This window comes from Accipiter gentilis, chromosome 14, assembly GCF_929443795.1.
Source record: "Accipiter gentilis chromosome 14, bAccGen1.1, whole genome shotgun sequence".
NCBI classification, from domain to species: Eukaryota; Metazoa; Chordata; class Aves; order Accipitriformes; family Accipitridae; genus Astur; species Astur gentilis.
Window position 1 is genome coordinate 22,324,210 of NC_064893.1, and position 22,025 is coordinate 22,346,234.

The 22,025-nt window shown below is 58.1% G+C and overlaps 1 long non-coding RNA gene across 1 annotated transcript in view; it reads left to right on the forward strand.

Annotated features, from left to right (window-relative positions):
• Positions 1 to 18,574, forward strand: part of LOC126045381 (uncharacterized) — a 39,209-nt gene extending 20,635 nt beyond the window's left edge. Inside the window, exons 8-9 of the long non-coding RNA XR_007508073.1 lie at positions 17,687 to 17,881; positions 17,994 to 18,574. This is a non-coding gene — a long non-coding RNA (uncharacterized LOC126045381). The remainder of the gene's footprint in view (positions 1 to 17,686; positions 17,882 to 17,993) is intronic.
• Positions 18,575 to 22,025: the final 3,451 nt, after the last annotated feature.

Genomic DNA, 22,025 nt, shown 5'->3' on the forward strand with positions numbered 1-22,025 from the left:
TCGTGAGTCCGAGTGTGACTCCCAATCTACGGGGAGTCTCGGAGCACGGGAGCATCCTTTCTGGCAGGGGGGCTGTCTAAAGCCCGAGAAACCACAGGGGCACGGGAGAGACCCTGTTGTCCTGGGGGAAGGAAACACGGGCACTTGGCAGCACAACCCACCCTACCCGCGCAACAGTGGGGAAAAAGGCTCAAAACAGACATTCCGCCAGCAGAGACCCTCCCTGCAGCATGGGGAGGTCCCAGCCCACCCCACTACCTCTCAGACAAGCAGGAGAAAGTTATTTCACTCACCGCCTCAAAGAACATCTTGGTGGACCTGGCAATATCTTTGAAGGCAGACCCCAAGCCCTCTGCCTTCAGCTTCCTCACCACCTCCGCCAGCGCCAGCATGCTCTCGGCAGCCACCACAGGGCACGTGGTGTTCTCCAGGCCCCTCTGCAGCACCTCCAGGATGGCCGCCTTGTGCTTCTGCACCTGCAAAGCCAAAGACACCCGCAAGCTTCTCGCTAGTCCTGACCCGAATGGCTTCTCTTTACCATGGCTGATGTTTTGCACCGCGAGGTGCTGTCCCGTCATGATCCCCTCAGAAAGGCACTCAGACTCTGTGAAATACCTCTTAACATGCTGTTTATCAGAGCTAGCGCTAGAAAGACAGACTAATATAGATAGTCCCTTCCTATGCTAGGAACCCTGCAAAACAGCACCGAATGCACCTCCAATCCCGATGCAGGGTGCTGTGCAGACACCGCCTATGGGAAGGGTAAGGCCATTTTGGCCATTTGAGGCCTGTTACAGGATTTTCCTACGAGGCCATGCAGGCGGCATAGTCGCTGGTGCATGGGGGAGCTGCCCGCAGGCTCCTCGGTCGCAGCGAGCTCGCTAAGCTCCTCCTGAGGCCAAGGGACGGGATGTGCACGGAGCAGCACAGGCTTGGGTCTCCTCAGGTTAACTGTTAGGTGGCTCTCTAAACTCCTTGGCGGGCAATGGGCTTTGGTCAGGATCCCTTCAGCTGCCAAGGGCTGAAGTTGCTAGAAACCTGCTCAGAGGCCATCTCAGCCCAGGAAGCCTCGTTTGGCACCAGGTTTCCCCCTTGCCACCCTGTTGACATCAGGCGAAGGAGTGTGGTCTCAGGAAAGAGCCCCGTTTGCCTTTACTAGCCTGCCCAAGCTGCCGAAGCCCCTTGCCGCTCTTCACCAGGCTCTTGCCAGTGAGGGGCTGCAGTCAGAAAGGGCAAAAGTTGGTCTCACCTCCTTGGGTGCTCCCCTGACGGCGTTGCCCAGGCCTCTCACTGCCATCTGCCGCACGGCGCCGATTCCGTGCTGGGATTTCTCCACCAAGACACCTAGGACCCTTTCCAGGGACTTCTTCTCCATGACTGGCGGATCCTTCACCAGCTGCAATAAAGCAATATGCCCGTGAGTGCCACCTAAGTCGAGGCACACCACGCGAACGGGCTTCGTAGAAACGAGGATCCGTTGGGTCCCTTGGAGGGTGACGCTCTCTTCTGGCACCTTCTTCCTTCAGAAAGAGGCGTCCCAAGCAGCAGTTTTCTCAGAGAAGCCCTCTGCACCCTTCCTTCCCCTCCTGTTGCCTCACCTCAGCAAAGAAAGCTGTCGCTGTGAGCTGCAGGTTTTCCGAGGGGGAGTTCAGCCACTGGGAGAGGGCCCATATCACACCTCTTGTGACCAGCTGGTTGCGAAGCAGGACACTGCACACAGAGAAGGCAACTCACGGTCACGCGGCAAGGATGCCGGCCACCACCCAAAACTTCCCCAGCTCCCTGCACACATGGGAATGGCCCTGGCAGCCATTTCCCCGGGCACAGCCACCCACAAGAAGGTGAGACGCAAGAAGAGGATCTCACCTCGTCAGGAGACACACGCCATCAGCGTGAGCCTGTGGCTTTCTGAGGGATGCCCACGCTCCCTGCCTCCATAGCAGCAGCAGCCATCTCTTCTCCATGCATCTGCTCAGCACCAGCTCTAGAGCCTCACAGTAAGGGCTGGGAAAAAGAAAGCCCAAAGACATCTCAGGTCGCAGCACGTCCAGGGAAGATTTCTCTGTAGCAGAGCTAAAAGGCTCCGCTGCCTCGGGAGGTGTTGGTTCACTCATCCCAAACTCCACGCCCATGAAAATGGACATTTTCATCCTTTGCCATGCCTCAGGCCACTGACAGCAGGAGGAAACCCAGGGTCCCCGTGCTCCCTCGAAGCCAGATGCCCAAGGTGCTCCCTAAGGGCTCTTCTCACCAGCATTTTATGAGACAGCCCCAGGTTCCCCCAACCCTTGAGGACCAGGAGCAGGGGCAGAGCCTGGCGCTACGAGGACGCGACACAACGGCTCCGTCCGCCTAGAAATTGTAAAGGCAGGAACACCACTGCTGCAGCCAAGCCCTGCGGCCACACGCTGCCAGGCCACAGATTACAGGAGCTAAGTCTCCACCACGCCAAACCACAGATGGCCATGGCCAGAGCTGGAAAGGGTCTCCCCCATCCGCAGGGTGCTCGGCCGGACCATTCCCACGCAGGGTCTCTCCCCAGTCCGTGGAGGGACAAGAAGGACGCCCTGCCACCGGGGTTGCACACCAGGCAGGACGAGAGCAGCCGGTGATGCCAACCCCGTGACTCCTTCCTCTCTGGGAACGAACATTTCTCCAGGAAAGAAGAGAAGCCGAGCCAGCCCTGGCAACCTGCTGCCACGCGTAGGAAACAGGGCAGGCCCAAGCGCTCCCTCAGCGCCACAAATGAACACAGCTGGCTGCGGAAGTAAAGCTCCCCAACTTCTCTGCCCCTCCTGCTCCTTACCTGCGTGGCTTGTCTTCCCTCCTTGATGCACTGAAGAAGAGCCCTCTCTGGTATCTGAGAGGGGCAGGCAGCATCACCTCACCCAGCGCCTTGCTGATCTCACCCAGGAGGCCAGGAAGGAGACGGGGAAGCAGGCGCTGGACCCGTTCCTTGGCTGGCAGCACGAACACCACCTCGGAGATGGCACAGGGGAGCTGCAGGGAAATTCGGCCAAGAAACGCCCATTAAACAAGGGCTTTGCCCACCAGTGCACTCCCGCTGCCTCCCTTGGGGAGCTTTTGCTGCCTGCAGGTCTCATGCCAGGGACAGCCTTGCGGTCCAGGACCAGAAAAATGTATCCCGGCCCCTCACAGCCCCAGTGCTGAGATGCCCCAGCACGTTACCCCTGTGCAGTCTCCCCAGGCGTTTGCTAGAAAGCAGACACGAAGCTGCAGGAACGCCTCTGCCATCGAGCATACCATGAGGGGCTCCAGAGCAGCCTGGCTGTGGTCCGGTTCGTGAGCGGAGGAGTGGGGCCCAGGGCTGTTCTCTCCCGCTGCCTCCAACTTCTGTGTTAAGTACTTCAGGACCTGAACCCCAAGGCTGCTTCTCCCCAGGATCCTCCACAGCTCCATCGTGTCCCTGCAGGGCAAGAGACATTCACCCTTGAGCTCCTACCCTTGGTACCTGCGGTGCCCTCACCAGAGCCCAAACTCTCTCCATGTCGGCAGTGGGGCTTATGAGGCCTGGTTTTTTCCGGAGATGGGAGCACATGGCCTTGCAATGCTCAGACCTTTTGGGAGACGAGCGACCTTGTTCTTCTTTGGGTTCCTCTTAACACAGGCAAGCCACGTTTAATCACAGAGGGGCAAGATGGGAGTGCACGGACCTGTCCATGGGCAGACGTTTCTGGAGGAGGCTCTCGACCACAGGCTCGTGGTGAAAGCAGGCCAGGATATACACTGAGTGGAGCAGGAGGCGCCTGTGGGTGTCCTTTTTCACGGTCTGCATGCGGCTGTAAAGGACGTGCAGGACTTCTGGCACCTGAAAGGAAGAAGACGAGAAAGAATGCCACAACGCGTCCTTTCCCCGTACTTCTACAGAACACAAACACGGTCAGTTAGTTCACGAGCAATGCCTGCTCCCTTGACACGCTGTCAGGGTCTAGTCCTAAACTTCCTAAACTTCACCGTGCCGCTCTGCCCAAGCCCTGGCTCACAGGTCGAGGCGAGCGTGCCCTTGGCACGCAAACACGCACGTGCCCTCGGTTGCTGCACTTGCCTGGGCAGCGGTGCCAGGGGCTGAGCACTTTGCGTACACCCAAGAGATGGACAAGTTTCTCACCGAACAGCCTGGGTAACCCTGACCACCCACCCGGCTGTGGCAATGCAAGATCAAAACCAAAACCACGCTCCAAGCCCATAAAGAAGCCTCACAGTGAAAGGACAGGAACGGGAAGGTCGGTGCATCCCAGGGGTAACTGTCTCACGGCAAGGACCTGCTCCAGCAGGAGACTTTGGACTGCCCGTGCCCAAGCGCCCCCGCTCCACAGAGCAGAATGTGGCAGGAGGTGCTAACACGCAGCTCGGACCGGTGACACCCTTCGTCTCGGCACACAGGCTGCGTTTCTTTAGCTTGTGTCAACTGCGCGAGGTGTAGTGCAACAGCCAACAGAGAAAAGTCAAAGCCAAGCTGCAAAAAATGTCCCTCTTACCTCCTGATATATTCGCTGTCCACATTTTTCCAGAAAGTTTATCATCCACATCTCAGCCGCCCATCCACGCTCGTCTCTGGTACACTTCAGGCTTTCTGTGATGGTACTCATGAAGTCGGCGGCCTGTGCTGGGGGGAAATACTTGAAGACAGTCTGGAGTGAAATCAGAAAGAGGAGAGACCCGGTCACAACTCTGCATCTCTGCAGAACGGGAAGGAGCCTTGAAGGGACTCTTAAGTTCAGCGGGTCGCCTGTCATGGAAGGGGCAATCACAGTACACTCCTGCCATTGAAGTTTTATGGAGCCAAGAGATTTAGAAGTGCCTCCCCTCACGTTTGCTTATCTGCAAAGCTCGTCTTCCGACAACAGCACTCTCTCGTGCACACACACACACACAAACACACACGACGTGGTATCCGCTCCTTTGACAGCGTGCCTGAAGGCCAGGCACGTCTCGGAACCTCCTGCCACTTGCCAACAATGGAGGCGCTGGCATGACAGCTCCCTCTGGAAATGGCGTGGGAGCCTGGAGGGAGCAGGGGCATGTGCAGGAGCCCAGTCGCCAAGCCCCGTACCGGGGCCGGTTACCTTTGCTATTTTGTAAGAGGTCTCAAGCAGAGGCACGTCGTCGGTGGTGTCCAGCCCATTACGCAGGCACGCAATGTCACCCGCCTCGGGTGCCACCTTCCTGGTCTCGGCTGGGAGAAGCACCAGGTAAAAAGGAGAGTCACATTTACAGGAACCCAACCATCAGCCCCAGCTATCGAAAAAGGAGGACCCGGGGTTGGGGCAGCAAAGGCCAGGAATTCGGTGCAGCGGGATGTGACAGGGATGGCTCTGGGAGGGAGGAAACGCCCTCAGCACAGAGGGATGCTGCTCCCTGAAGCACAGGCAAGAACTCACTTCCAACCAGTTTCTTTTTGGGGACAGTGATTTAGTATGGGCACAGAACACCCCGTCTACAACCTTCCTCCCTTGCGGAGAGCATTTCTTGGCTGGCTGGAGAGGGGGTTTAACCAGAACTCCCTCCCCAACCTCACGCTCTGGGCCAGCAGCTGAAGTCCCTGCTCCAAAACTCTGGGCAGCTAACTGATTTCCCCTCTGGTCCTGGGCAGATTTTCCTGACCAAGCCTGGCAAGCCCCCTCTGTCCTCACCTTGCATTTGCAGAAGGTGACCCAGGCAGACCCCTGCCCAGCGGCGGGACGTGGCCAGGGATTCGGTAGTCAGAGGTGCCAGCAGCCCCACCAAGAAGCCAAACTGCTTGCAAGCGCATCCTCTCTGCAGGGGCAAGAGGTGGCCAAAGGGTCGCAGGGAGACCCGGTGCCCGCTCACCTCTCCCGGCCATGCTGCCCGGAGCAGGGATCGGGCAGAGGAGAGGGCAGAGGTGCCGCCCTGCCACTCCGCAAGACCTGAAACCCAGCACCCAGCCAAGCAGGGCTCCCTTCTGGGAGAGGCACGGGGCACACAGGAGCTCCCTACTCACCGCGACCTCGAATCGCTCCTCGCAGTCACCCAGCAGCTGGGCGCAGACCTGCAAGGCCCTCTCCCGCTCCCACGCTTTGGCCGAGGTGAGCCAGCACTGCAGGACCTGGCACAGGGGGTTATCCTGTCTCACAACGGGCATCTTTCTCTCCCCGACATCCCTCTGTCTCCCTCCTCTGGACCCTTCCTCGACGGCCTGCCCTGCGGCTCGGCAGGGCCCCCAGACCCACCGAGCACTGGCAGTGCTGCCTTCGCAGCCCCGCTCTCTAAGCCCCCCCAAATCTCCGCCCCAGCTTCGCAGCGACTCTTTCCCCATCACCCCACGGCTGCTCACATGGACCACATCCTCGAAGGAGGTAGAGGTCACCTCCGCCTCGAAAAGGACTGCTAAAATCCGGCCCAGACCTTCCAAGCACAGCGTGTGCAGGGTCTGAAAGCAAGAAAAGGAGGACTGAGGTTTGGCATCACGGGGGGCTGCCAGGGCACGCTGAGGGGGAATCCTGGCCAAGAGGCGGGCAGCGTCAGGATGGCGGGTACCTGTATGTTCCGAGTTTGCCTCACTATCTTCTCTCTCCCTTCCATCTCCTCCTTGGACGGAAAGGACAAGATGGTGTGGCAGCACTCAGCCAGCAGGCTGCAACTTTTCTTCCTGCTCAAAGATGGCTTCAGCCTCCTGGCCAGAGAAAAAAAAGGAAGAGAAAAACAACACGGGGACTCACTAGCTGTCTCCAGAGCGGCTCAAATGACAACTGGGTTTGTCCTCATGGAGAGACATCAGAAACGGGAAACGCCGTCCCACCCCGCAGACCCTGCTACTCCCAGAACTACGGTTAAGGTCACAGGGCTCCGGGTGGGGAAACAGAGTGAGTCCGAGGGTCTGGGCCGTGGACCTTACCTCAACTGCACCAGACCGAGAAACACTTGGGATGCCGTGGAGTCCCAGGACTCCTCCATTGTCTCGTCCTGCAAGTTCAAGAGACACACACAAAGTGGGTGGTGGGGACAGGCTTTTTGCGGGGGACAGGCTCTGCTGCCAGACCTGCGTAGAAACACTTGCACGCTTCTACTGGCGGGGCTGGTCGTGTTTTGTGGGGCCAGAGCAGACAGGCAGCACATGTATATCCCATGCTGAACGGCCGCGGGCGCTGGCGCTGAGCAGCTCCTTGAGGAAATCCAGAACTGCTCTCATCACCTGCCATGGCTTCCCACCCGTGAGACCTCTCCCCGTGTCTGACAGGGCTGGACATGGCCCTGGGCACCAGGGCAGAGCTCCTCAGGCACACCAGAGCCCCAGGGAGATGGCAGAGCATCCCCTCCACAGGAGAGAAGCCCCAGTGCCTCTTGGCTCCCTCCTGGGTTGCTCTTCTCTTGCCTGAAAGAAGCCTCAGGGCTCCTTGGCTCTCCCTGTTCCTTCAGTAAAGGCTCCCTAGCTCCTCTGGCACCCAGCATCTCCCCGACACCTTGTGGTACTGGCACAGACCCCACGGCCACGCCTGACCTTGGTCGCCCAGAAAGTGTCTTGGTACAGGAGGAGCTGATCCCAGGCGTATTCCCGGTGCTGCTCCTCGCGCAGGAGGACGCCAGTCATGGCAGCCACCGCCCCGAGGACAGCTTGCTTGTCCTGGAGAGGGAAGGGAGGGCTGAAGATCTGCCGAGCGATCAGCAACCCCTGCCCACGAGTCCCACCCCTCCCAGAGAGAGGTATCCCGCAGAAGAAGGGCTCGCTCCGGAGGACGAAAAGCAATTCCCCGTGCTGGCACCCAGCGCCCCGCTGCTAACAGGTCCCAGGATTTGGCTGCTTCTTGTCAGCCAAATACTACCAGCCCTGGGCGTGGTACTGGCAGACTCCTGGCCTGGGCGGGGGGCTTTCTCAGTCCCTGGGCTGGAAAGGCAGCTGCCCTCACCTCTTCCTCCTCGCAGCCCAGCCAGTTTTGCACCACGTAGCAATAGAGGGGGTAAACGTGTCTGCAGAGCTGCGCTTCCCCGACGCGAGGGAAGGGACATTTGTCCCAGGAGCAGAAGTAAGTCTTCACCCCTTCCGACCATTGCTCCAGAACTGCACCAAAAGAAGGGAAAAAGGGGCACGTGGGCGCCTGTGGCAGGAAGGGTACCTCGCACTCTCAGCCAAGCCTGCTTTCAGCACAGCCCCCAGCTTGCCAGCTTTTGGCTTGAGGCCACATCTGGATTCAGGCGCGCAAACCGTGCGCTCGAGGTGTCTGCGCTCTTTCTCTTCTCCTCCCCACCACAGCTTCTCCTCCTCACGTGCCTGTTCCCCTCCAGCCTATACCCGCTGCACCTCTCGCCCTTCCCTGCCTAAACATTTGCCCTCCAGCACCGGCACGTGAAGCCAGTCGAAAGGCTCAGGACCAGGCAGCCCAAAGGCACCCTCTGTTGAGCTCTTGAACTCTGCTGAGTTCCTCTGTGCAGGTACCCAGCGTCTCCATGTCCTGCCCACCAGAAACCTCTGACACTTCACCCACCGTTCCTACACGCTCACGACAGTTTGGCATTGCCGAAATAGCGAGGTCGGGCTCGGACGCACTGAGACCGGAGCGAGCCAGCCCGTACCCTTCCCCTGCCTTCAGGGCCACAGCTGAGAGTCCGACACTCACCACCACAGACGGCACGCCGGACCCGTCTGCTCCCCACTCGGCTCAGGACAGCGCGGAGGGCGAGCAGCGTCATTCCAGCAAAAGGGATGCATCGCAGGGCTGCAGAGAGGGCAGGGCAGAGGGATAGAGCATGGACGCAGTCAGCCAGAGCCGTGGGGGGGGGCTGGGGTCCAGCCCTCAACGGCACTGCCCAGCAGAAGGGCCAGGAGTGTTGGGATGGGGGGGACGTGCTGCAGGGCCAGGCGGACATGAGTGATATCTGAGGGATGGGGGAGGCCCCCGACAATGGGGAGGGCTCCTGCTTTCCTGAGAGGGAGCAGGGAAGGGCTTTGGCGGGCATGGTGATGATGGTGTGGGGCAGAGCCCCTGAAGGTTTAGTCCCTGACACGTTCCTGCCCTCAGAGCACCATGACTGAGGCTGTGAGGCAGAGCTCCCGCTCAGCCCCAGCCCTGGCAATGGAGCCTGGCAAGGAGGCGCCGCAAGCCCATAGCCCTCCAGTTCAGGACAGAGCATCTGGGAGAGGAAGGATGCCCTCTCCCGGTTATCACGGACCATCCCTCAAAGCAGGAGGCCAGGGTTCCATACCGTAGCTGCTGGCCAGTTTGCCCAGGGTGACAAAGACAAATTCCTCGGAGGTTCCCCCCATGGCTTTCAGGTGTCCCTGGAGCTCGGACATGACGAAATGGAAGTGGGAGCCAGCCAGCGCCACCAGGATGTCACTAGCGGCTGTCCTCACGTCATCGGTCACACCCTAAAAAAGCACCATAGGTGAAACGCTGCGCGGGAAAAAGGCTGAGGCGCTTGGATGGGGATAAACTGGCCAGCAATGACCTCAGGGCTAGCCGAGAGACAGTCCCGTCTCCCCAGCAAGACCCCATGGGGACGTCTGCACCCTAGGCCAGGCATCTGCCGCTTCTTGTGCCCCGGGGAAGGCGAGCAGGACGGGCAACAGAGACTTGAACACAACTCTCCCCAGGCAGACCACGTCCGCCCCTCTCCGGAGCTCTCGACAGGCCCTCACCGAGTGCCCCACAAGAACGAGTCCCCAGAGCCTCTCCCTAAGCCAAGGCTTGCCAGCAGCTGGAATTGGGAGCCTGTGTGTCCCAGCTCCATCCTCCAAGCATGGCTCATCAGTCGCCTCGCACAGAGGGGCTCGCTGGCTCTATACGCACCCTAGCGCGGAACTGGATACGGTCCCTCCTCTACGGGGAGGGCCCCCCAGGAGAAGGAGCTCTCACAGGGGCATTGGGGAACGTCCGTCTTCAAAGAGAACAAGCTCACCTGGGCGGCTCTTATGTCACCAGACGCTTCAGCTATCAGGCGGTTCAAGAGACCGCTCGGCAAACGGCCGTCACCTCCCTGCAAGGCGCTCTCCAGCTGGCGGTAATTCTGCACTCGGTCACCCTGAGGACAGACCACGGAAGGGAGAAATTAGGACTTACTTTGCCCTCGTTCCCGGGGAGCTGCGAGCTGCCAGCCCTTGCTCTCCAGAGAGCCTGCGAACGGCACCATCGCCTCGTGCCCCCAGCTCGTGTCTGCAACAGAAAGGAGCGGAGGGAGCAGCTGCCCTGCAGACAGTGTCCGAGCACCAGCCACCGACCCGAGGTCATACTGACGCCAGGCCAGGTCCTCCCCAAACCCACCACTCCTGTGGACACAGCCCAGCGCCAGAGGGAACGTTCGGACACGGGACGTGCGGCACTTGCCCTCTCCTGGGCAGGGAAGGCAGGGCTGGGGGGGGGAAGCCCTCAAGCCTCTGGCAGCACAGTGGAATGCCCTCGTCTCACCTTGTTGTCTTGTAGACGCTCCAACAGAGAAGTCGCAACGGCAGCAACGGTGGGGCCAGCCGCAGGGACGGAACCCATCGCCCTGCTTCTGCCCCCGGGATGCGTAGGTCTTGACGGGGGACCTACACACGGGCAGCAACCTGGAAGGGAAGAATCCAACAGCTTTTGGAGGGGCCCGGCGATGGCGTGGATGGAGACAAGCTGGAGGTCAATCCCCATTAGACATCCAGGGCGGACATTTGCAGCAAGAGTCACGAGAGGCCAGCGAGGCCACCGGTGGGCTCTCCGTCCTTGGAGATGCTCAAACCTCGAGGGGACTCGGTCCACCGCGGACGACCGCGATGGGTCCTGCCTCCAGCGTGCTTTAGCCCCCTGCCAGCCCCTCACCTTCAAGCACTCTCAGCCTCCTCATCGCAGCAGGATTCCCTGGATGGACAGACTGGTCTCTCCAGGTCTTCCTCCTGTGAAAGCTGGGAGCAACTGGCCCAGGGAGGGACGCTGGAGCCGCAACATCAGAATGGAACATCAGAACCGAACATTGTGACATCATCACGTAACCCGGCTGTCCCTCAGGCAACACTTCACCTTGGGTCCCTGCAGGGGGGAACAGCACGGACCCGGGGCGAGGATGGGCCTTTCGAGAAAGCTATTGCTAAAAACCATTTGCGGGCTACAGGCAAATTCAAGCCGTAGGGAACGGGGAAACCCTGCGCTGCAGGGCCCCGCAGCATGGCCCCTGGCCCCGTGTCACTGCAGCCCTTTGTGGGCTCGGGGGAAAGAGTAGCTGCCACTTCCCACCGAGTTTAGCTGGAGTTGTGGTTACTCATCAATACTTTAAATCCCTGCTTGTTCCTTTCTGATAGCGGCTGGGTTCGCTCCAGGAGCTGCTATTCTTCCGTGTCACCTGCGGGAGACCTCCCCCTTTTCCCTGCAGACACCTTTCCGTTGATAATCACCGATGTAATTTTGGTCCGGGCAAGTGACTCCGTCTCTCTCTCTCTCCCTAAAGGTGTCTTTTCCCTCTACATTAAGATAGAAAATGGTAGGCTGAGACAAAGCTGATCAGCAGAGAGAACATCGAGCGCCACTCTCCCCTGTCTAGAACAGAATGAGGACAGTCTAGAACAGAACGCCAACTCGGAGCTGGGAAAACCGCCAAAACAGAAGGATATATTGGTCACAACCTTGCCAGTGCCACTGCTAACCTGCATGTTTCCAACCACAGCACATTATAGCAGCCAGCATGTCATTGCCTTTACCCACACAGGCCTGGGTGCGAGAGCATAATCATGGACTCAACGACAGATCAATATGATCATAGTTGAAGACCCTTTACTAGAGCATCAGACATCATTTTATACATTGTTTACATCCATACACGCGTTTAGCCATTTTACGATTGGTTACACACGTTCTTCACGCGCTGTCCACGCGCCTAGTTACACTTAATGATTGGTTATATCAACACTGTACACGCGCATAAACATAAGACATAATTGGTTATGCTTACTAAAACATGCGAAACTTGTCTCAGTCTAATTGGTCAAGATAAACTGCCGAATTGAGGTTCTTTGTGCCAAGTTCCCTTTATCGTGGAATGCGCACCTGTGTTCTTCTAATTGGCATCTCTCTTTTTTTGTCTTCTTGTTTATTCTGTTCAAGGCCTTCTAAAGGCGTGTGGAATGCTCTTGTGACCGTTAGCTAAATATGTGTCCACACCTGGGCATGGAGAGAAGGGCTTAGACAGCGAGGACCGTTGGCTGTCGTGAGCCGAGGTGGGTTTGGTAATTCTGCTATGCCCGGACTTCTGCAACACTAAGGAAGCCTTTCCTAAAGCTGAGCAGAGCGCTGATGTCATGGCAGTGCCTTGGCCAGGAGAAGCCCAGCCATACTTGAGCAAAATCAAGGTGCAAGCACTGGTTTTATCTCGGGATGTTTTTCCCCTTTTTCCAGACTATTTTTCACCTTTTCAGATGATAAAGTTACCGTCACAGATCCTTGGTTTTGTGCTTATTGATAGTAGAGAATCATAGAATCATTTAGGTTGGAAAAGACCTTCAAGATCATCGAGTCCAACCATCAGCCATGCCCCCTAAACCATGCCCTGAAGTACCCTGTCCGCTCGCTTTTTGAATATCTTCAGGGATGGTGACTCAACCACTTCCCTGGGCAGCCCATGCCAACGTTTGACAGCCCCCTCAGTAAAAAATTTTTTCCTCATATCTAACCTGAATCTCCCTTGCCTCAACTTGAGGCCATTTCCTCTCGTCCTATCTCCAGCCACCTGACAGAAGAGACCAACACCCACCTCACTACAACCCCCCTTCAGGTAGTTGTAGGGAGCGATAAGGTCTCCCCTCAGCCTCCTTTTCTCCAGACTCAACAGCCCCAGTTCCCTCAGCCGCTCCTCATAAGACTCGTGCTCCAGGCCCCTCACCAACTCGTTTGCCCTTCTCTGAACACGCTCCAGCACCTCCATGTCTTTCCTGTAGTGAGGGGCCCAAACCTGAACACAGGACTCGAGGTGCGGCCTCACCAGTGCCCAGTACAGGGGAACAACCACCTCCCTGCTCCTGCTGGCCACACCATTTCTGATGCAGGCCAGGATGCCGTTGGCCTTCTTGGCCACCTGGGCACACTGCTGGCTCATATTCAGCCGGCTGCCGACCAGCACCCCCAGGTCTTTCTCTGCCGGGCAGCTTTCCGGCCACTCTTCCCCAAGCCTGTAGCGCTGCACGGGGTTGCCGTGACCCAAGTGCAGGACCCGGCACTTGGCCTTGTTGAACCTCATACGATCGGCCTCAGCCCACCGATCCAGCCTGTCCAGATCTCTCTGTAGGGCCTCGCTACCCTCAAGCAGATCGACCCTGCCTCCCAACTTGGTGTCGCCTGCAAACTTGCTGAGGGTGCCCTCGATCCCCTCGTCCAAATCATCGATAAAGGTATTAAACAGAACGGGGCCTAACACCGAGCCCTGAGGATCGTCACTTGTGACCGGCCGCCAGCTGGATTTCACCCCATTCACCACAACCCTCTGGGCCCGGCCAGCCAGCCAGCTTTTCACCCAGTGAAGGGTGCACTTATCCAGGCCACGAGACGCCAGCTTCTCAAGGAGTGTGCCATGAGAGACAGTGTCAAAGGCCTTGCTGAAGTCGAGGTAGACAACATCCACAGCCTTTCCCTCATCCACTAGGCGGGTCACCTGGTCACAGAAGGAGATCAGGCTGGTCGAGCAGGACCTGCCTTTCGTAAACCCATGCTGACTGGGCCCGATCCCCTTCTTGTCCTGGGCTTGCCAGGTGAGCGCTCTCAAGACAAACCGTTCCATAATCTTCCCCGGAACCGAGGTCAGGCTGACAGGCCTGTAGTTCCCCGGATCCTGCCTCCGACCCTTCTTATAAATGGGAGTCACGCTGGCAAGCCTCCAGTCCTCTGGGACCTCCCCCGTTGACCAGGATCGCTGATAGATGACAGAGAGTGGCTTGGCAAGGACCTCCGCCAGTTCCCTCGGTACTCTTGGATGGATCCCATCAGGTCCCATAGATTTGTGAGTGTCCAGATGGCGTAGCAGGTCCCTAACTATTTCCTCCTGGATTAAGGGGGTATATTCTGCTCTTCATCCTCGCCTTCCAGCTCAAGGGGCGGAGTACCCTGAGGATAACTGCTCTCCCTTTTAAAGACTGAGGCAAAGAAGGCATTACATACCTCAGCCTTTTCCTCATCTCTGGTGGCAGCGTTCCCTTCTGTATCCATTAAAGGACAGATATTCTCCTTGGGATTCCGTTTACTGTTAACATATTTGTAAAAACATTTTTTCTTGTCCCTTACAATAGTGGCCAGATTTAGTTCTAGCTGAGCTTTTGCCTTTCTAATTTTCTTTCTGTATGATCTAACAAGATCCCTGGACTCCTCCCAAGTTGCCTGCCCGTTCTTCCACAGATGATAAACTCTCCTTTTTTTCCTGGCTCCTAGCAAAAGCTCCCCGTTCAGCCAGGCTGCTTGTTTTCCTCGGTGGTTTGACTTGCGGCACGTGGGAATAGCCTGGTCTTGAGCCGTTAAGATTTCCTTCTTAAAGGACGTCCATCCCTCCTGAGTCCTTTGCCCTTCGGGACTGTCTCCCAAGGGACTCTCTCAACCAGTGCCCCGAAGAGGCCAAAGTTTGCCCTCCGGAAGTCCATAGCGGTGGTTTTGCTAACCGCCTTCCTTGCCTCACCCCAAATTGAGAATGCTGTCATTTCACGGTCGCTAAGCCCAAGACGGCCTCCGACCATCACACCTCCCATCAGTCCTTCCTTGTTTGTAAACAGTAGATGTAGCAAGGCTCCTCCCCTGGTTGGCTCGCCTACCAGCTGTGTCAGGAAGTTATCATCTTCCACACACTCCAGGAACCTCCGAGATTGTTTACTCTCTGCTGTGTCGTATTTCCAGCACACATCCGGAAAGTTGAAGTCCCTCACAAGAACAAGGGCAAGCGATTCTGAGACTACTGCCAGCCGCTTGTAGAACGATTCATCCGTCTCCTCAACCCGGTCGGGCGGTCTATAACAGACTCCCAGCACGATATCTGCCTTATCGGCCTTCCCTCTCATCCTCACCCAGAAGCACTCCACCTGGTCCTCACAATCGTGTAGCTCTGTACAGTCCAAACACTCCCTAACATAGAGAGCCACCCCACCACCTCTTCTACCTTGCCTGTCCCTTCCCAAGAGCTTATAGGCATCCATTGCAGCACTCCAGTCATGGGAGCCGTCCCACCATGTTTCCGCGATGGCCACTAAATCATATCTATCCCACTGCACGACGGCTTCCAGCTCCTCCCGTTTATTGCCCATGCTGCATGCGTTGGCATAGGTGCATTTGAGCTGGCCTATCCAATCCAGCCCTAACACTGGCACGCTGCCCCCAGGCTCATCCCTGGTGCACCTAGTTTTATCCCTTACCCCCTTCAAACCTAGTTTAAAGCCCTCTCTATGAGCCCCACCATCTCCCGAGCGAGGATTCTCTTACTCCTTTGGGCTCGCTGGATACCATCTGTCGCTAGCAAGCCCGGTGCTGTGTAAACCTCCCCATGATCAAAAAAGCCCAAATTCCACCGACGGTACCGGCCTCTGAGCCACAAATTAACCAGGTGTGTTTTCCTGTTCCTTTCAGTTCCCTGCTAGGCGGGGTTTGCTGCTGTGCAGAGTTAGTCCTTAAGCAGAACTTGCCCCACCACGACGTCTGAGGCATTAACTCCTTCGGTCTCTCACAACAATAATGATAATATTAACAACGATAACGTGACACTACTACTGATAAAGGAATTGGAGTCTACAAAAAAAGCGATGCACAAGGCAATGGCTCACCACTTGCCGACAGATGCCCAGTGAGTCCCTGAGCAGAGATCCACCCCCCAGCCCCGCTCCCCCCCAGTTTATATACCGGGCATGACATCATGTGCTATGGAATACCCCTTTGGCCGGTTGGGGTCAGCTGCCCTGGCTCTGTCCCCTCCCAGCTCCTTGTGCCCCTCCAGCCTTCCTGCCGGCTGGGCGCGGGAAGCTGAAAAGCCCTCGACTTGCTCAAAACACTACTTAGCAACAGCTGAAAACATCAGCGTGTTATCAGCGTTCTTCTCGTCCTCAATCCAAAGCATAATGCTGTACCAGCCACTAGGAAGAAAACTGTCTCCCAGCCAAAACCAGGACACCGTGCCGGAGGACATCGGCAGCGCTCAAGTGATACCGAAAAGCCGGTTGAAGAAACTCTCTAAGACTCGTTTTGGAGTTTTAGAAAGCAGGCATTCTTTATTGCGGCGCTGGGTGCACGGGGGATAGTTCCACCTAGCGTGCATACCACAGCTTTAGCACTAACAGGTTACATAGAATAACTAATTGCATATTAATCAGATTAGTATACATATACATAAAAATAATTGCAACTGATTATCGCAGTACTACCTACATCCGATCATGCGCAATGAAGGATCCATTTGAGTCGAAGGGCTGCTTTTGCGACCACCGACCCATTGGAAGTTCTTGTTGGCTGTCCATGAAGTCTTTATTCTTGTCCTTGTTCTCTGATCTTGAAGCTTAACGCAGCTCCAATCCCATGTGGTCAGTTTCAACATTGTTCTCATCTAGCGTACAGGAACATCTAGTCCTAAGAGCAAAGAACTGCAAAACTTAGGAGTAACTACCTCTGCTGGTTAATTGCTTGGCTATACTTTTGTCTCTTGTTTCAATCATAGTGTTGGTATAAGATTTCTAATAATTATTTACAAAATCTCACTTTTACAGTCACCTACCAGCAAACCAGTTTCCACGGCTGGTACCTGTCGTGGTTTAACCCCAGCCAGCAACTAAGCACCACGCAGCCGCTCACTCACTCCCCCCCATCCAGTGGGATGGGGGAGAAAATCGGGAAAAAAGAAGTAAAACTCCTGGGTTGAGATAAGAACGGTTTAATAGAACAGAAAAGAAGAAACTAATAATGATAATGATAACACTAATAAAACGACAACAGTAGTAATAAAAGGATTGGAATGTACAAATGATGCGCAGGGCAATTGCTCACCACCCGCCGACCGACACCCCGCCAGTCCCCGAGCGGCGATTCCCCGCCCCCCCTTCCCAGTTCCTAAACTAGGTGGGACGTCCCATGGTATGGAATACACCGTTGGCCAGTTTGGGTCAGGTGCCCTGGTTGTGTCCTGTGCCAACTGCTTGTGCCCTGGCTGGGCATGAGAAGCTGAAAAATCCTTGACTTTAGTCTAAACACTACTGAGCAACAACTGACAACATCAGTGTTATCAACATTCTTCGCATACTGAACTCAAAACACAGCACTGTACCAGCTACTAGGAAGACAGTTAACTCTATCCCAGCTGAAACCAGGACAGTACCAAATATTAAACCCATCAAAATATTTAGACATACCATACAGAATGTATGGAAATATGCTATCAAAGCGGGCTTGCGGGCTGCCATTGGGACAACGAAAGAGCCAAGGAGATGGTCCCCAGCCCATGGAGCTGGCCCTACGCCCCGGCCCGTCTGCAGGTGAGACCTGCTGGGTCCAGCTGCGCTGCCCTCAAGACGAGCTGGTGGGGAGCGGATGGCGGGCTGGCAGGTCCCCTCTGCAGACCCCGGTGTCCTGGGCTGCCCTCTGCCCCCCTCCCTGGGCCCGGCCAGGCACAGAGGGGTGCCGGGAGCTCGGGAGAAGGGGAAGCCAGAGCTGCCCCCTCGGGACTGCAGGGCTGGGTGCTGGGCTCCGGAGGGGGAACCCCACTCCCAGCTGAGCCTCGAGCTGCGTCACCCTCCCAGGCTGATCCCTGAAGGGGCAATTCAGATTGCAACCGAATCTCAGCGGTGGGCATTTGTGAGCGAGGAATGACCTGGCATGGAGGACAAGACGGCGCAGCTGCAGAAGGGTGTGAGAGACTGAAAGAGTTAACGTCTCCAACATTGCGGTGGGGCGAGTTCAGCTTAAAGACAAACCCTGCAGAGCAAGGAACCAAGGTGGGTAACCCATCCGCTCAGACATCAGCAGCTCAGGCAGGAGCGGGAGGGCGTGCTGGTGGTGCTGGAGGGTGCCCAGCTCCCTGTTCTGATAAGCTCTTCTGATGCAAAGGTCAAACAATGGCCACGTCTGCAGGGAAGGAGAAGTTACTCCACAAAGGACGCCCGAGCCCAAAGGCTCACAAACTGCTCATGAGCCCCACGAGTTCGGGTGCCCGCCCGAAGGAGGGGCAAGGATGATAAAAGGACGCAAACTAAAGCCCCGGTCGCGCAAACCCGCTGGAGCTGGACCCCTCGGCTGACTGAACCAATGCTGGACCCAGGGCCGGTGAAATCGCTCACTCTTCCTTTCTCCATCTCTCTGTCTTCTTCTCCCTTTCCTTTTCCACAATCCCTACACCTCATCCGTTTTGAGACATAAACCGTTGACCAAGTCTGAGACTAAGAGTGGATCCAGTCATTCCTGGGCCCTTCTCTGAGGAGGGAGTCTAGAAAGCAAGGGGGTCTGCTCTGAACCTCGTGGCTCAACGGGAGGGATCTCCTTATTCCCTGAATCGATGTGCATGGTTACCCTGGGTTACCCGGTTTACAGAAGTAGTCTCATGCCAATTGCTGTTGTGAGAAACCTTGCCACCTACTACCACGCCTCCCCAGTTCAGTTTGCTTCTGTCATGAATAAAATCTTTAACTGATCGTTTGGTGTCGTTTCACCGTAATTTAGCCCGAGGGAATTTCAAATTAAACACGACTCCCCGGTCTGTCCAGTCTGGGTCGTGACAAAGGGCTTGAGCTGGCTGGCGGCAGGGAGGCCAGGACCAGCAGGACTCCCCGCGAGGGAAGGGGGTTGCCCTTGGGGAGGAGAGCAGAAGCAGCCACGGCGTTGTCCTGCAGCCATCCCGGGATGGGAGCGCTCAGGGGCCGCCTTTGGGCAGCGGAGCTGGGCTGGGGGATGGACCCCCAGCCGGGCTGAGGTGCCCCGTGCGACTGCTCAGGGCTGGGTGCTGGGGCAAGTGGCTACGAGGGATCTCCTCGTGACGCATCTCTGCAGACTCCTTGGAGAACCGCTGGCGGCAGCAGGACTCTGCCCAGCGCGGCGTTCCTTCGTTTTAGGTTCTACCGAAGCGCAAAAGCGTGCTTCGTTCATCTCGGGGGGCAACACAAAAAGTCCCCGGCGTTCCCCGTGAGGCTGCAGCCCCTCAAGGGCTTGTCCCCAGTCCCCCGCTGCGCAGCCGGCACCGGAGCTCCCGTGTCACAGAGGTGTGATGTCACGGCCCGTGTTCCAGCTGCAACTGCCAGCGCCCGGCGACGAGCACAAGGCAGACGACCTTCTTCTCCCCTGCTCCCGACGCAGCCCTTCTGCCCTGCTCCCAGCCCAGCCCGTCTCCTGTGCTCCCGGTGCCTCGGCGTCATGAGTCAGCCCTTCTCGCCTCTCCCAGCGCCTCGCTCCCCATCTTGGTGCTGCCATCTCGGTGGCACGGTGAAGGCTTGGAGGAAGAGGACGCTTGTGCCGCTGGAGGTACAGCCCCGCTCCGCGGAGGCGGGCAGCCCCGCACTGCCTGGGCAGGCTGGAGCAGGCACTGCGGGGGTGGCGTGGGCTGGGGACCCCGCTGTGGGAAGCTCGGGGGGCCGGGAGCTTGGCTTGCCCTTGCCACCCATCCCTGCAAGGCCAAGGGCTGGGAGAAGTCCTTCTGGGCTGCTCGTCCCCAGCTGAAATCATCGAGCATCCCTGCCTGGGGGGACATGTCAGCAGGGGAAGCCCGAGCGAGCACCCTGGGCTCCTGCCGGAGGGAGAGATGCTGGCCAGGAGCAGCCGGGTCCTGCCCGGAGCCTGAGCCGGTGCCTCCTCTGCCCCTTTCCAGGCTGGAGCCAAGGGAGCTCAGCCCTGCCAATGGAGCGGCACGGAGCCGAAAAGCCACCTGCGCAGAGTAAGGAGCTTCTGGGTGCCGAGGCAGGCACGGGGCCGGGGTCTGCGCCTGGCGGGGCCGGGCTCTGTGCCCGGGGCCCCGCGGGGCAGGGAGCAGGGAGCAGGGAGCAGGGCCGCTCACCCCTGCCCTCTCTGCTCCGGCAGATCCGGAGGACGTTGCCGCTTCCCAAGCTGCTGAAGGGCGTGAAGCGCAGGATGGTCCGGCTGCAGGCGCTGGCCCGTCAGTGCTGGTGGGTGCTGGTGGCGAAGGAGCTGCCCAGCCTCCAGCCAGCTCCCGCTGGGGACGTGCCCGGGGGCCCCATCGCCCCACGGCTCTCCCCAGGCGGTGAGAGGGGGCAGGGGTGCCGAGAGCCCCGTCCCACAGGTCCGCTCGGCTGGCCAGGGCAGGACCAACGCACTGTTCTGCTTGGCTTTTGCCTTAGGCTTTTCCGCCTCGCGCTGGAGGCTCTGGAGCCGGCTGCCAGCAGCGTGGAAGCGGAGGCAGAGACGGAGGAGGAGATGGAGTGGGAGGCAGCGACGGACCCACCAGCAGCAGGACAGGCACCTGCTCCCCACCCACTGCCCGCAGTCACCGTGGGCTGCCTGCCGCCGGGCTGGGGCTGGGGCTGGGGCTGGGGCTGGGGGGCCCCGCTGCAGGGACTCGGCGCCTGCTCCCCTTGTCCCGGCGGCACAACCGCCACCACCGCGCTGCCCTGCGCTTTCTTTGGGCCGGGCAACCCAAGCCTCACCGGGTAGTGCCCGGCCCCCAGCCCCAGCCAGGGCTTAACCCCGGCGGCAGAGTCCTGCTCTCCCCGACGGAGATGTGGGGCTTGGCGGGGCTGGAGGGCAGCTTGCAAGAGAAAGATTCATAGTTTGTTGTAGCGAGCCGCTGTTTTGTGAATAAAGAGTTTTACTTAGGTCTTTCAGACGCCAGCTCTCTTTGCCTTTCTTTGCTTTGGGCACAGGTGGCATCTGCAGAGCTGTAGTTGCCGCTTGCTCTGGGTTCCCAGGGCTGGAGGCGGCTGGGGCTGCTGGCACGGCCGCCCCGGGGGCAGGGGGTACCTGTGTAGAGAGGGGGTCCCTCCCACTCACGGGGGTCACGGCACTGGGCACCAGGGAGGTTCTGGGGCTGGTGGAGAGCGGTGTCCCCAGCAAGCAGCACAGCTGTCCCCAGCACAGAGTGAGCTCGGAGGTGACCGACCCCTGCAGCGATGCCACCAAAGCAGGCGGGAGCTCTTCTGCTCCCCTTCCTGCCGGAGGAAAAGAAAAGGGAATCCCGGGCTAAGAGCCAGGGTCAGGCCGTAAAGCGCAAGATCTCGGAGGCTTTGAACGAACCTACACCCGCTCAGGGCTTTGTTTGGTGTCCCGCTTCGCTCTGCCCCACGCCATCGGGAGCGTGGAAAGCGTGGGAGCACGGAGAGAGACAAGATGGAAAGCAAAGCAATCCTTGCCCTGCCCGGATTGCTACCGCCGTGTGATAGGGTGACCCTGGCCAGATGCCAGGTGCCCACCAAAGCCGTTCTATCACTCCCTATCCTCAAGCGGACAGGGGAGAGAAAATATAACAAACAGCTTGAGGGTCGAGATAAGGACAGGAGAGATCACTCACCAATTACCGTCACGGGCAAAACAGACTCAGCTTGGGGAAAATTAACTCAATTTATTACAAATCAGCCGGAGTAGGGTAATGAGAAATAAACCCAAATCTCAGAACACCTTCCTTCCACCCCTCCCTTCTTCCCAGGCACAACTTCACTCCCGGATTCTCTACCAAGCCCCCCCAGCGTCACAGGGGGACGGGGAATGGGGTTTACGGTCATCACACGTTATTTTCTGCTGCTTCATCCTCCTCAGGGGGAGGGCTCAGCACACTCTTCTCCTGCTCCAGCGTGGGGTCCCACCCACGGGAGAGAGTCCTCCACGAACTTCTCCAACGTGGGTCCCACCCACGGGCTGCAGTTCTTCATAAACTGCTCCAGCGTGGGTCCTTTCCATGGCGTGCAGTCCTTCAGGAGCACACTGCTCCAGCATGGGTTGCCCACGGGGTCCCAAGTCCTGCCAGGAAACCTGATCCGTGGGCTCCTCTCTCCACAGATCCACAGGTCCTGCCAGGAGCCTGCTCCGGCATGGGGTTCCCACGGGGTCACAGCCTCCTTCGGGAACCCCCCTGCTCTGGCAAGGGGTCCTCCACGGGCTGCAGGATATCTGCTCCACCATGTACTTCCATGGACTGCAGGGGGA